The sequence below is a fragment of the Medicago sativa genome, chromosome 5 (genome assembly GCF_051527215.1).
Source record: "Medicago sativa cultivar Bolivia chromosome 5, Bolivia_mono, whole genome shotgun sequence".
In the NCBI taxonomy this organism is placed as follows: domain Eukaryota; kingdom Viridiplantae; phylum Streptophyta; class Magnoliopsida; order Fabales; family Fabaceae; genus Medicago; species Medicago sativa.
In genome coordinates this window covers 6741101-6755143 of record NC_140753.1, presented here as the reverse complement: position 1 = coordinate 6755143, position 14043 = coordinate 6741101, and the positions used below count along the sequence as shown (strand labels likewise).

General features: G+C 31.9%; 1 pseudogene; it reads left to right on the top strand.

Moving 5' to 3' along the window:
• The first annotated feature begins 335 nt into the window (after positions 1-335).
• LOC146919573 (ATP-dependent DNA helicase pfh1-like) lies at positions 336-4139 on the top strand (annotated as a pseudogene).
• Positions 4140-14043: the final 9904 nt, after the last annotated feature.

Here is a 14043-nt window from a genome sequence, read left to right as displayed (position 1 = left end):
ATTAAAGGGTGGAAAATTCTAAGAGACAAAGGCATTGAGTGGCTTAATTTTTTTTTTTTTTTAAAGAAATGATATGGTCAAAGCAAATGCCAGATTAGTGGAGAAAAACACTTTAATTTTGATTCATAAGAACAAGTGGGATATACAAAATTGGATATAGGGGAATTAAACATGAGTCATACCATAAAATTCTATAAAAAAAAAAGGAGTGATTGAACAAAGACTAAAAAAGGAGACTCATGTTACTAATAACCGGTATGGTTTTATCTCTGAGAGGTCGACTATGAAATCGATATACTTACTACGATGTGTGATGGAGCAATAGACGATGGATATAAAACCAATTATTTATAATACTACTAAAATTGTAAAAAATATAAAATACAAAAATTTATGATGCATGCTTAACATGACTCTCCACATATATTTAATTTGTTTATTTGGTGTTAACTTTGTGGAATTCAATGGACATCCGCTTCAAATATTAATAATTGAAGGAAAAAAAAAAGATCGCAGATGAACCGAGTAAAGAACATACAAAATTGTAAGGAATACCACGGTACTCAATAAGTGTACAACTAAACCTAAAAGAAATAAGAAAGAAAGAAAAAACAAATAGCAAGAACAATATTTTCTTAGTGCAAAAATTGACATGTGATTGAAACTATTATTACTTTTTTTGAATGACAAATGTTATTAATTATTTGTTAGATTAACATTTACTTCTTCATTCGGGTTTGAACCCAGGACCTCTAATTATCCTTGGAGTGATTGAAAAAATTATTACTTATTTTAGTTACTTAGTAATTAGTTGTTAGATTAATATTTACTTATTTTAGTGACAAATGTTAAGAATATTTGCTTTTGATATACACCATAAATGGCCTCATGTTCTTAAACTGACGTTTCACATGCATAATGAACAATCGGTACTATACGATGGTGATCGTGACATCGAGGACATAGTGAGGTATAACGAGGAAGCGTCAATAACTTTTCTCGCATGGTTTGAAACAAATCGTCGGTATGTAGGCGGTCGCAATCTGACGTATGCTGAATTTCCAAGAAGATTTATTTATGTCAAGAAAGATAAACAGTGGCAGCCACGTAAACAAGGATATCAAATTGGAAGACTTCATTACACGCCGCCTGGTATAGGGGAGTTGTACTACATGAGGATACTGTTGACCGTTCAGAAGGGTTGCATGGGATATAGTTGCATAAAAACAGTTAATGGACATACCTATGACACGTTCCAGGAAGCTTTGGGATTACTTGATGACGACAGAGAGTTTATAGATGGTATCACGGAACATGGTGAGTTTGGTTCGGGTTAACAATTACGTTGGTCGTTTGTGCATCTCTTAACCACTAGCACAATGAAGCCCTAATATTGTATGGGATGCGACATGGCAGTTGCTGTCCGATGGTATCTTATTTGAATGTAGGAGGCATCTGAATATTTCTGGTAATATTTATTGTACTTATTTTGAAATCTATGTACCATTTTGTTTTGTGTAAGATCTGATTTTTGCATTTTTTTCTTTGATTAAAAAGGCACAGTTTAGAAAATGGTTGACATATTCATGCTCAAAGTATTGTATGCCTGTCTCGATAAATATATTTATCTATTTAAGTACTAATAATAAACATATACAATTTATACTTTCATGAGAAAGAATTTATACAACAACCTATAGAATACTGAGCTTGAAGTAAGATACAAGTTTAAAAACTCAATTTAAGAAGAGCTTAAATATATAAATCACATATAATTGGTCTGCTAATGGTTTCAGAGTTCATGCATCATTTCAACACACTAACCAATAACATAGTATGATTTGGAAAATGAAAGTTAAAAGGTGCGCCATCATTCTTTTTATAACTTTTTGAAAGTTTCTTTACATATTTATTTGACATCTAGAGTTTTACATATATTTATATGGCTTAGGTCTTACTATCTTATTTGTAGACCATATATTCAAGTGAAGAAAATATAATTTTAGGCCTTGTGATACTAAATTAACTGATATATGTAAGAAAGATAAAATCAAGCTACCTAAGACAATAGACACACCTGGGAGCTTTCCACTATATATATCTTTTAAGTAGATCAATCCAATTCAATATACTTGATTATATATAAATGTCAGACAAATAAACACCATTTGCTACTGCTACCAAGCTATCGTAGTTTTAGTGGCAAACTTAATGGATTGTTCTTCGTATTACGTCATGATAGTGTGTATTTAGTGGTCATGAACTTAACAAATATTTTGGTATGACGAGCCATGATTTGAGTAACACGTTTGATTTTTGGCTATCTACCCAAAAGAGGCTACAGTTTTCCCTAGCATTTTGAGTTTTTACGAGAAAGACAGAAGAGAAAATAAGCATGTTTCAACACATAATGATACGTTTAAATATAAAGGCTTCTCATGTAAAGCTTAGATTTTTACTTTCTCTTCAACGTGTACGCACATGAATGCAAAGGTTCTAATATTAGTTTTGTGTCTTTACATTTAATATACAAATCTGCGTATCAATGCTAATGATTTGAAGAACTTGTGTTTGATTAAAATTGAAATGCTGCTTCAGGAAAACGGACGTTCACTTACTAATTTCAAATCTATGCCCAAGCCAAATGCAGTAGACATGCCAACCTTCACAAACAAGCTTATCGTCGATGAGCTAAATTACAACAAGGATGAGCTGGCAAAGACACACGCTGATATGTTACTAATGCTGACTTATGAACAAAGATGTGTGCATGACAAGATCAAGGAATCTGTTGGTTCTGACGACAATGGTTTCTTTTTCTTATATGGTTACAGTGGTACTGGAAAAACCTTTATATGGAAAACATTGTCGGCTGCTGTTAGATCGAAGGGGTTAATTGTTTTGAATGCTGCATCCAGCAGTATATCGGCTCTTCTATTACTAGGTGGAAGAACCGCGCACTCAACGCTGACAGTCCCTATTGAGATTAATGAGGCATCATCGCTTACGATGGAAAAGGATGGTCCTAGGGCAGGCCTGGTGCGTGCTGCAAAGTTGATAATTTGGGCTGAGTGATATCATGTCCAAGAATGATCCCCTAAACGAGTTTAGACCTTTTTATGGAATGACAGTAGTTTTAGGTGGTGATTGCAGACAGATGTTGCATGTTGTCCGAAAAGGAACGAGGCAGGATATTGTTGACGCCTCAATCAATTCATCAAAGATATGGGCTTATTGTGATATGTTGAGGCTTACTGTTAATATGAGATTGGGTGCATCTTCGGTACCTGTAGAGCAAGAAGACATTGCTAATTTTGGAAAGTGGATACTCTCAATTAGAGACGACAACGACGTTTCGGATGAGAATGGTGAAATGAAGGTAGAAATTCCTGAAGATTTGCTCATATCGGACACAACAAATCTGTTGATGTCACTTATAGACTTTGTGTATCCCGATTTGAATGATAACCTTGGTGACCCACTATTTTTCCAATAAAGGGGAATACTCGCACCAACGCTTGATTCAGTTGAGCATGTTAACGAATATATGATGTCACCGATTCCAGGTGAAGAGAAAGAGTATTTAAGCTCTGATTCTGTTTGTCGATCGGGTGAAAATTCTGATGTCCAAAGCGAGTGGTTCACAATGGAATTTCTTAATGGTATTAAGAGCTCTGGAATTCCAAATCACCGGTTGAAACTAAGGGTCGAATATCCAGTTATGCAGATGAGAACCATCGATCAGGCCAATGGACTGTGTAATTGTACGAGGCTGACAGTTACACTTCTAGGGAAGAACACGATATCTACTACCGTAATTACAGGAAAAAGGGCAGGTACCAGGGTATTCATTCCCAGGATGAATCTTATTCCGAGTGATCCAAGACTACCCTTCAAATTCAAGCGCAGACAATTTCCATTGATGCTTTGTTTTGCAATGACAATAAATAAAAGTCAGGGTTAATCTTTATCTCGAGTGGGAGTTTATCTTCCTAAGCCCGTGTTCGCGCATGGACAACTCTATGTCGTTATCTCTCGAGTTACTTCTAGAAAAGGTTTGAAGTTGTTCATCTTGGATGAAGATAATAATGTTTGCAACCACAAATGTTGTGTATCATGAAGTTTTTCAAAAAGTATGATCATTGGTTATGTTTTAGAATTGTTGTTGCTATAATTTAGAAAACTAAAGTTACGTATTGTTTGAAAGTCATTTTTTTTAATTTCTTTGTGAGGCATACTGGTCATTACAGGACATGCAATTTCTATATAAGCAGATCCTCATGCCATTGACTTTTAATTGACGCACTTTTCAGGTATAACAATACGCGGAACTTTTTTTTACATCGTTGTTACCCTAAAATACAATATTTACATTAGACCACTGGTTTTGTAAAAAATAAAAACAAATAACAATCGGCGTTTCTGTAGCCCAAACTATATTTATACACACCCGTAAAAAATTTATCGTTTGCATTCACAAACTAGGTGTATACATCTGACACTGATTATTATATAAAAAAATACAATTTTTTTAGTTTTTATGATTAATAAAATACATTATGCCAACAAATAATAATATCAGTATGTCGGCGTATTTTTACAAAATTATTACATATGCTAAGTTTAACAATGAGTACATCTTATACTACAAATAATTAGTATAAGTATAAATCCAAATACTTTAATCGTTATGTGCAATGTTTAGATATTTCAAAATATACACAACATTAACAAAATTAAGATGATATTTTTTCCCATATCAAATTTAAATTATAACCACACTTAAAACTTTAATATAACATAATATAAAATCCATACATTTGATCAAAAAACTTTTTTATTTTCCCGTGCTTGGCACGGGTCACTATACTAGTTTGATTTTATTTTTGTCCCTAAATGTAACCCCCTTTTCAAATTACTAGATGCATTTATTACTTTTTTCCTAAACATACCCCTAATTAATAATACTAACTTGTCTTGAAATATGAATAGTCAAATTTAATACACATACAAACAAAGGACAATTTGGTAATATTAATACACAAAACAGACACATTAATTACACTGATAACTTTTCTTAAGAAATGTGAAAAATGCAAAGGGGGGTTACATTAAGGGACGGAGGGAGTAATTATTACATGCACACTCGTGTTTCCCGTGACAAATACTAACATTTTCTTCTTCCGTGTTTCGCGTGTCACCCACGTCCATCGCTAAGTTTTCTTTTCATAAAAAAAAAAAAAAAAAACTATTAGATTAAGCCACCAAACACAGTAATATTATTATGGCTCTATTATGGCTCCTAGAGCCAGTACATGTTTTCGTCCAAAATCAAATATAAACAAAATGGGGGTTTAAAAATTAGGTGCCATTTACACCATTTACAAATTAAAATTAGATGTTCATTTTTAGTTTTACACAAGAGCTGTGCTATTTAACCCGATAAACATTATGCGGAATTGATTTAGATGATACAATTGACCAATTATATTTCTGCCATGCCGGAAAACAGGCGAGAGAGTGTGGTTTAGTTTAGGGAAGTTATTGAGGAAAAAAGTGTTCGTGAGACTTTATTGAAAAAAAATCGCTATAACTAGCATTGTTCTTTACACAATTATTAAATAAATGATTAGTAGTAGTGTTGATTTTAATGGTAAAATATCTTCATTTACTAAAACACATTTATTAGTTATAGTTACATGATTGTCTTTGTGAACTTAACTCAATTAATAGAGATATTACATAATATATATAGAGGTCTGAGTTCGAACCCTACACACTCAACTTATTTCATTTTAAAAATTGAATTTCTAACTATTAGACTATCTAAAAAAAGAGTAGTTAAATGATTGAAATACAAGTAAATAAATAATTCAAGAGAAAAATAGTAAATGTTGTATTAATATTATAAAAGAGATAAATAATTCAAGAGAAAAATAGTGAAAAAAACTTTAATCCGAGACAAGAGGAGTACTTGTACTTCTTTGTGAGCCTAGTCTAAGATTTTGATTTTCTCCCAAAATAACAAAAAATTAAGATTATCTCTATGTGCATCCAAAGATTTTAATTTTTTCCGCAAATAACCAAAAATTAAGATTTTATCTCTATGTACATCCCAATAATGGACAAGAAGGAGTAATTAATAAAGAGTTAAATATGTTTTTAGTCCCTACATTTTGTCCCCCTTTGAAGAATAGTCCCTACATTTCATTAAATGTTTTTAAAATCCTCACATTTTTTCTCCGTTACCATAATTAGTCCTCGCCGTCAATTTCTTAACAGAATACTGACGTGGCATCAAGTGGGCCCCAATTAATGCTTGATTTTAATATTTATTTGATTTATTAAATAAATAAAACGGTTAAAAATAATAATAAAATTCATCTTCTTTCTCCTTTCTTCAACATCAACCACCCACATCACCCCCTCCGTCTTCATCTTCTCCCACCCACCGCCATCACTTCCACCTTCAAAATCTGAAGGAAAACTCCCAATGCATGGGACTTAAACTCACTTCTCCTCCTTCTACCTCCTCCTCTGTTTTTTTTTTTAATTTATGTTTTCAACATTCACAATCAAAACCGACACTCTCACTAATTCAAAATTGAGAATTAGGTTTTGCTCATTTGACATTTTCCCTTCTTGTTTTTGCTGGGATTTTTTTTAACTTCAACAATCAAAATCCATAACCGAAAATTGTAAAAGAACTATAACGGGGTGTTTAGGGGTGCGAGGAAAGAGTTGTGTGGTGGTGGCATTCGAATTGGACAGGAAGGAGGACTTGGTGGACGAATTGGCAGTGAGTTGAGGTGAAGAAGAGTGGTTGTGGGGTTGAGCCACCAAAGGAAAATCATGTGAGTTTGGTTATGGGTTTAAAGCTTTTTTTCTTTTTTCTTTCTGGGTTTGAATTGGGTGGCTGGAAAGGGATGAGGCTGGCTAGGATGAAGAGGTGTTTACGATTGCATCATCACCTAAGTTCATATTAATTTTTTGGGAAATGTTAATTTGTGCCCTCAAGGCACAAGTTAATGATTCAAATATAGAAAAAAAAAACTTATTGGAATGTGTGCATTGCATTTAATATTTAACTTTTTAATCATTTAAATGCACAAAATTTTAGAGAAAGTTTCTTCTTTTAGGTTTCTTAACATGTGCCCTAAGGGCACAAGTTAACACTACCCCAATTTTTTTTGCCACCAAGGATAGTACTCCCTCCGGTCTCAAATATAAGAAAAGATTCCTTTTTTAGGTTCATTGAGTAGTTAATGTATCTAGTCTACATTGTAAAACAAATACATTAATTATTCAATGAACCTAAAAAAGGAATCTTTTCTTATATTTGAGACCGGAGGGAGTAAGTAATACACTAACTTATTGTTGGGGACCACTCTGTGTCACATATGCACACATAGTTATACGACAAGTAAAAAAACGTGGGACTTACATCGTGCCACCGTTAGTTAAATTGACGGTAAGGACTAAACATGCTAACGGAGAAAAAACATAGGGAGTTTAAAAACATTTATTGAAAGGTAGGGACTATTCTTAAAAGTCCCTCTAAATGTAGGGACCAAAAGCATATTTAACCCATTAATAAATACCATTAAATTCAACCACCGGTGGAACTTGGAAGGACATGCTGGCTGGGTGGAGCCACTGGTTCGAAGACAGATAACAGAACATTAATTGTGTGTTATCGCTGGTTACGGATGAAATCCACCCACGTGGCCAAGTCCTGAGATGTGTTCATATACTAAATGCTATCCGCAACACAAACCCTCACTCCTAGACACACACAGTATAGGCAACTAGTAGCATGGAACCCGTGTCCCGTGCATTGCACGGCTAGCTTTATCTATGATTGATACACCCTCCGGTCACTAATATAAGCAAAGGTTTAATTTTTAGATTCATTCATTAAATGACGTATGTAGTCTATAATAAAGACTACATACGTCATTTAATGAATGAATCTAAAAATCAAACTTTAGCTTATATTAGTGACCGGAGGGTGTACTCCCTCCGTTTCAAAATCTATGATTGATACTCCCTCCGTTTCAAAATGAGTATCGTTTTAGGTGTTTACACACATATTAAGAAATGCAATGATTAGGAGAAAGATAATGGTTATTTTACCAAATTATCCTTATTAACTATATTGGTTAGTTTTAAAAGTAATATTTTGGAAGTAGTGTACAGAGTATTAATTGGAGGGTACAATTGAAAAGAAAAAGTTATTATTGCATTGAAAACTGAAAGCGACACTCATTTTGAAACAATTTTTTTTGGCTAAAGCGACACTCATTTTGAAACGGAGGGAGTAGTTATATTTTTTTTAAGGAATGATTGATATTACTCCGTCCGTCCCCACCCTTTTATTAGATGCAAATGATGCTTACATATAGAGACAGCGGGAGTATATATTACTCCTTTTGTATTTTATTATGTATTTTTCTAACCGACAGATTAAGGGCTAATAAATGCACTATTTTCTTCCACGACAAGATTTTAAGGGTGGACAAAAAACTAACAATAGAATTGAACTGAACCAAACTAAATAAACTAAACTTTTACGGCCAACTTTTACTATCAATTCAGATAGGTCGTTTTGTTTCATTTCAGTTCATGATTTATGAGTTTGGCTTGAAACAATTTGATTCGGTTCTAAAAATTTCTTAATTTTGATGTCTCTTGGTTTTTTATATTTTTTTCAATGGTATCAATAATAACAATTCGGTTTGGATCGGTTTAAAATAGTTCGGTTCGGTTCAAAATGCAAACAACTCAATTCTGTTCAATTATTTTGAATTTACCAAACGGTTCAGTTTTCATCCCGAACTGAAACATGTCCACCTCTATTTTTCACACATATTAAAACGTAGTTAATTTTGTATTGAAAGGAGAAATTATGAGAATTTTTACAAAATTATCCCTTATTAATGATATGAAAAAAAGAGATTAAAAGAATGAAAAGAAAAGAGAGTACTAAATGATAAATCATAGGAAAAAATCCTTAATGATACATTGGTGTTGTAAAACGACTTTTAAAAAAGCAAAACATTTTTTCTAAAGTGAGTTATAATAAAATACAGAGGAAATATATAAATATTGGTGGTCCCATTTTTTTTCTTGATTTATAAAAGTGCATAAACCGTTAATATTGATGTATCTCAATAACATATCAAACGATTTTATATTATCGTAAATATTTATGTGGATTATCTATGTGATATAAACTTACTCTCCAACGGTCAAATTTAAAAAATATGCATCGAGTAAAACGATATTGAGCGGTGTAACATTGATGTAACTTTTAAGCGGTGTAATTTGGGACTAAAACAAAAAGTTGACATATTTATAGGGAGCGAAAACATATTTAACCCTTTTTTCTTTAATGAAAAACAAACCAATAGTTGATTAGGATAATTTGGTAAAATAAAAACTCTCTTTCTTTTAATTAATGCATTTCTTAATATGTGTATAAAAACCTTAAACGACATTCATTTTGAAACGGATGGAGTACCTATTGTATTATTATTATTATTATTATTATTATTATTATTATTATTATTATTATTATTATTATTATTATTATTATTATATTTGAATTTACTTGTTTGTGTTTATCTACGTATATGTGAAACTCTTTGGAAGAGTTTACGCAAACAACTTATAATTATGTACTCCCTCCGTTTCAAAATAAGTGTCGTTTTAGGTGTTTACACACATATTAAGAAATGCAATGATTAAAAGAAAGAGAATGGTCATTTTACCAAATTATCCTTATTAATTATTGGTTAATTTTAAAAGTAATACTTTGTAAGTAGTGTGCAGAGTATTAATTAAATTGGAGGGTACAATTGAAAAGAAAAAGTTATTATTGCATTGGAAACTGAAAGTGACATTCATTTTGAAACAAATTTTTTTGACTAAAGCGACACTCATTTTGAAACGGAGGGAGTAATATGTATTTATAAGTTGTTTTAAGTTTATTTTCATAAATTCTTCGAAATATCTATAGCTTATAACTTATACAAAATTACTTTGACATTATTTTTTTCATTGTTATGAAAATAGCTTATATGTAAACACTTACTCATTTTAAGTGTTTACATATATTTGAATTTTAATTAAAAAAATTATTATGAATTTGATTCTATCCTACATTTTTTGATATTGGAGAAGAACTAATTAATGAAGTGATATCAGCAGTTTTCTTATGGCTGGCTGCTGAATCAAAAAGGAGGCTTTGGAGAGAAGAATTCAAACTGAAAATATCCGTAAAAGAAAATAAAAACAAAAACTCTAAATGAAGATGTAAAATCACCTATTCCACCACCCTCTACTTCTAATGATTCTTCCTTGCCTTTATGTCTTCCATCATCGGATACACCCAACAAAGGTAATTGATCAATTATGTGTTGTTTAATTAAAGGGTCTTGTTAACGAGTGTCTCCGCACAATATATATTTCCTCCGCACAACCGATATTAGCAAAATAGTCATATCGAAACCGGATGAGGAAGATAGTATCGAATACCAGAGGAATGGTAAAGAATGTTGAAACTTAGATTTCCGAATCGGTTCAAAGTTTTCATATGGAGGGCGCTAAGAGGGGTGTTTCCTACGCATATACGACTCCAAGAGCTGTGTCATGTACAAATGGTTATCCCCATTGTGAGACTCAATGTAAAAATGATTGGCATTTGTTTATTGGTTGTGTAGAAGCGAGGAAAATATGGAGGGCATCAGGCTTGTGGGATAAAGTGAGTGGCTCATTTTCTGCAGCCACCAGTTTTGCAAAAGATAATCAAGGAGTGTAGTATGTGCATCGCGAGACTAAGGTTCGCATCGCTAACTAATTTTCCTAAAACGTTAGGAAATAAATGCAACCGAACCATATGTCAGTAGAAAAACACCTATTGACGAGCAAACAAAAGCCATAAACGCGATTTTAGAAGGATTGGAGCGACCGAAGCCATTTAAGAGCCAATGAATCATCAACTTGTGATCATGCTTTTTTATTCATATATAATTCCATATGTTTAGAAGTTATGAGTAGCTAATCCCCTTTAGATTAGGTCATGAAAGAGGAACTTCATGTAATTGTTTGATTATGTAACTTTAAATGATTTTATGAATTTCAGTCGATTACTTTGCTACTCTTTTCGATTAATATTGTTTTCAATGGTTTTGATGCTTTGACAAATGTTCATAAATCGATTTAGGTCACAATAATTATTAACCCTAACTTTGTTTTCTTGACCTATTTAACCTGTTTAATTATTGATTGAATTTAGAAATAAACTAATAATAATTGTTACTTACTTTAATGTTCTTAACCTTTAGAGGTTAATTATGACTCATCCAACTCATCTAATAATTTTGGATCTTATCTTATATATAAAAGTTGTCAAGTGTCTTAAGTCACTTTTTGAAGCCAAAAGAGTTGTTACAATGGACAAAGATTCACGAGTACAAATGACTGTGAAATGTGTTATGATAAAGGATGGTATATATAAAGTTTTTTCTGATAATTGATTTTTGGTTTCATTCTTTTGTAGAACTCCCCTTACTTATGTAAAAAAGATGGATTTGTTCTTCATTATCCACATGTAAGTTATCAAAAGGATCAGATATAGCTTTGATGATTCTGTTTTCCCATTCACATTTCACTCAACATGTGCGGTGTTTTTTTTCTTCTCTTTTTCAGGTCAATGTGTCTCTCTTTTGCAACAATGTTTATTATCGTTCTCTCCTTTTGCAGCAATGTTTCTCACTGTTCCATTGTTTTTGAGATTCTAGTTTTAAGTCTCTGCGTGACAATTTCTTCGCCTTTTTATGAATTGATTTTCCTCAATAGTGACTATAGTTATGATTGTTGTGCTTGGAATTAAACAAAGGTGGATTTTGGTTGTATTTGAACTTTCCTCAACAACTAAGTCTAAACAGTGAGTTGTTTAAGTACTCTATTTACATAGTGTTGTGACAAACACTACTTGTATAATTTGTAACTTAGTTATTAATGGATGATTTTGTACTCTACTTAATTTTGGTTCCATGGTTATATTTTTGTTATTAAGTGTGTTTGTATAAAACTATAGCTCTGGACAATTTTCGTTTTCCATTTCGTAGGGGGGAAAAACAGGTTTTCTTTTTAAAAGAATAGAGTTTTATTTAAATCGGTTAACAATATAACCGATTTCAAAATTAAGTTTTAGCATCTAACATCCATAAAGCCAATGCTAAACCTGACGGGATTAAGTATTTTAAATTTATTCTCAGCATTTACATCTTAGTGACGCTAAATCTAGCGTCAACCTATGAAGCCTGGATACGTAGTGCGATACGGGTACGATACGATACGGGTACGCGAATACGCGAAATTTTTAAAATTTAGGATACGATACGGCTAATATACGTTAACAAAATATTTATATTAAAATTTATATTCGTGTAAAATACTTAAAAAAAAACATTGATTACTCATACTATATAATCATAAAAGTTACAATTTACAAAAAAAAAAAAAATACATATGATCAAAATAAAAATTGTAAAGTTTTTGTATAAATCATATTCTATTTTCATTCATATGTTAGTATATCAACAAATGTATCAATAAAAGAACTCAAAACAAAGTTTGTTTAATGTTGATTGATTAAATCTCCCCTCTATCGTTACTTTCATCCACCAAAATCATAATATTTAATTTGTTAATTGAAAAGTAATTATTGTGATTCATATCTTAAATTTTCACAACACAATCTCATTTTTATACACTTCATTTTTTTTGGATACGTCTGTGTGAAGTATCTTATAAGTATCTGTGTGTATCCGTCGAGTATCTTTTAAGTATCCGATAAAATATATATTTTAAATTAAAATAATTAATTCCGATACTTCTGGGATACGGTATCCGGAGTATCCGCGGAGTATCGGTATCCGATACGTATCCGACACGGGTACGACACCATTTTAGAGTATCCGGGCTTCATAGGCGTCAACAGATTCCAGATGCTAAGTAGCGTATACATTTAAAATACATTTTTCATATGTATTTTTGTTGATAAAGATGTTGAACGAGAGAGGAAGAAGTGATGAAGATGTTAAAAAAAAATAATGACCTGATTATTATTTATCCAAGTGGAAATAAAAAAAAAACTTAATTTGTTAAATCATTGCGCCGCATAAGAGCACAAATATCGGCAGGTGCTTAAGCTACTTTTTCAACCATGCCACAGTACTTGTTAGTTAGGACACCACTATTTGATGTGGTAAGAGTGGTACAAAATGGATACGTAGTAAACTTTGGCAACGGTAGCAATTCACAATTCTTACCACAAAAATAATATTATAATAAATTGAAACTTGCTTTTGCTATATAGTTTGGAGTATATTGTAGGATTAGTGGGACCCATTGTAAGTTTTGTAAGAGTGGTATGAATATTTAGAAAATGTAGTTGAATGGTTTAAATAATTGAAAAGTGTGAAGTAATATAAAGTATTATATGGGACCCATTTATACCACCATGTAGAGTGGCATGGATGTGGGTGCTCTAAGCAGTTGTACATAGTCAGATTCAAATCAGCGCGCCACCTCATCCATTTTGTACAGTCAGCTACCTTGAGGGTCCAAAACCAAAAAATCTTTTAGTTTCAAGGGGGAATCTTCAATTTTTTTATTATTTTTTTTTTTATGTAGAGGTACACCAAATTTTGTCCAAATGACGGGGTGAAACTCTATTAATCCTAAATTAAATGGCTAGTGACATTAATTAATGAAGTAGTCAAAATGGTATGAAATATATGATAAAAAAGTAGTTAGCCATATACATTTTGTTTCTTTAAAAAAAAATATACACTTTGCTTATTAATGAAGTAGTGAAATTGACTAATGAAGAATCTCAAAAAGAAAAAAGAAACGAGTATTGTTTCACCTTACTTTGGTCATAAAAAATTATGTCCCAATAACCTTATTCTTATTAAACTTCCATGGCCTAAAAACCCTATGACTTGGGCGTTATTTCAATATACTAAAGAT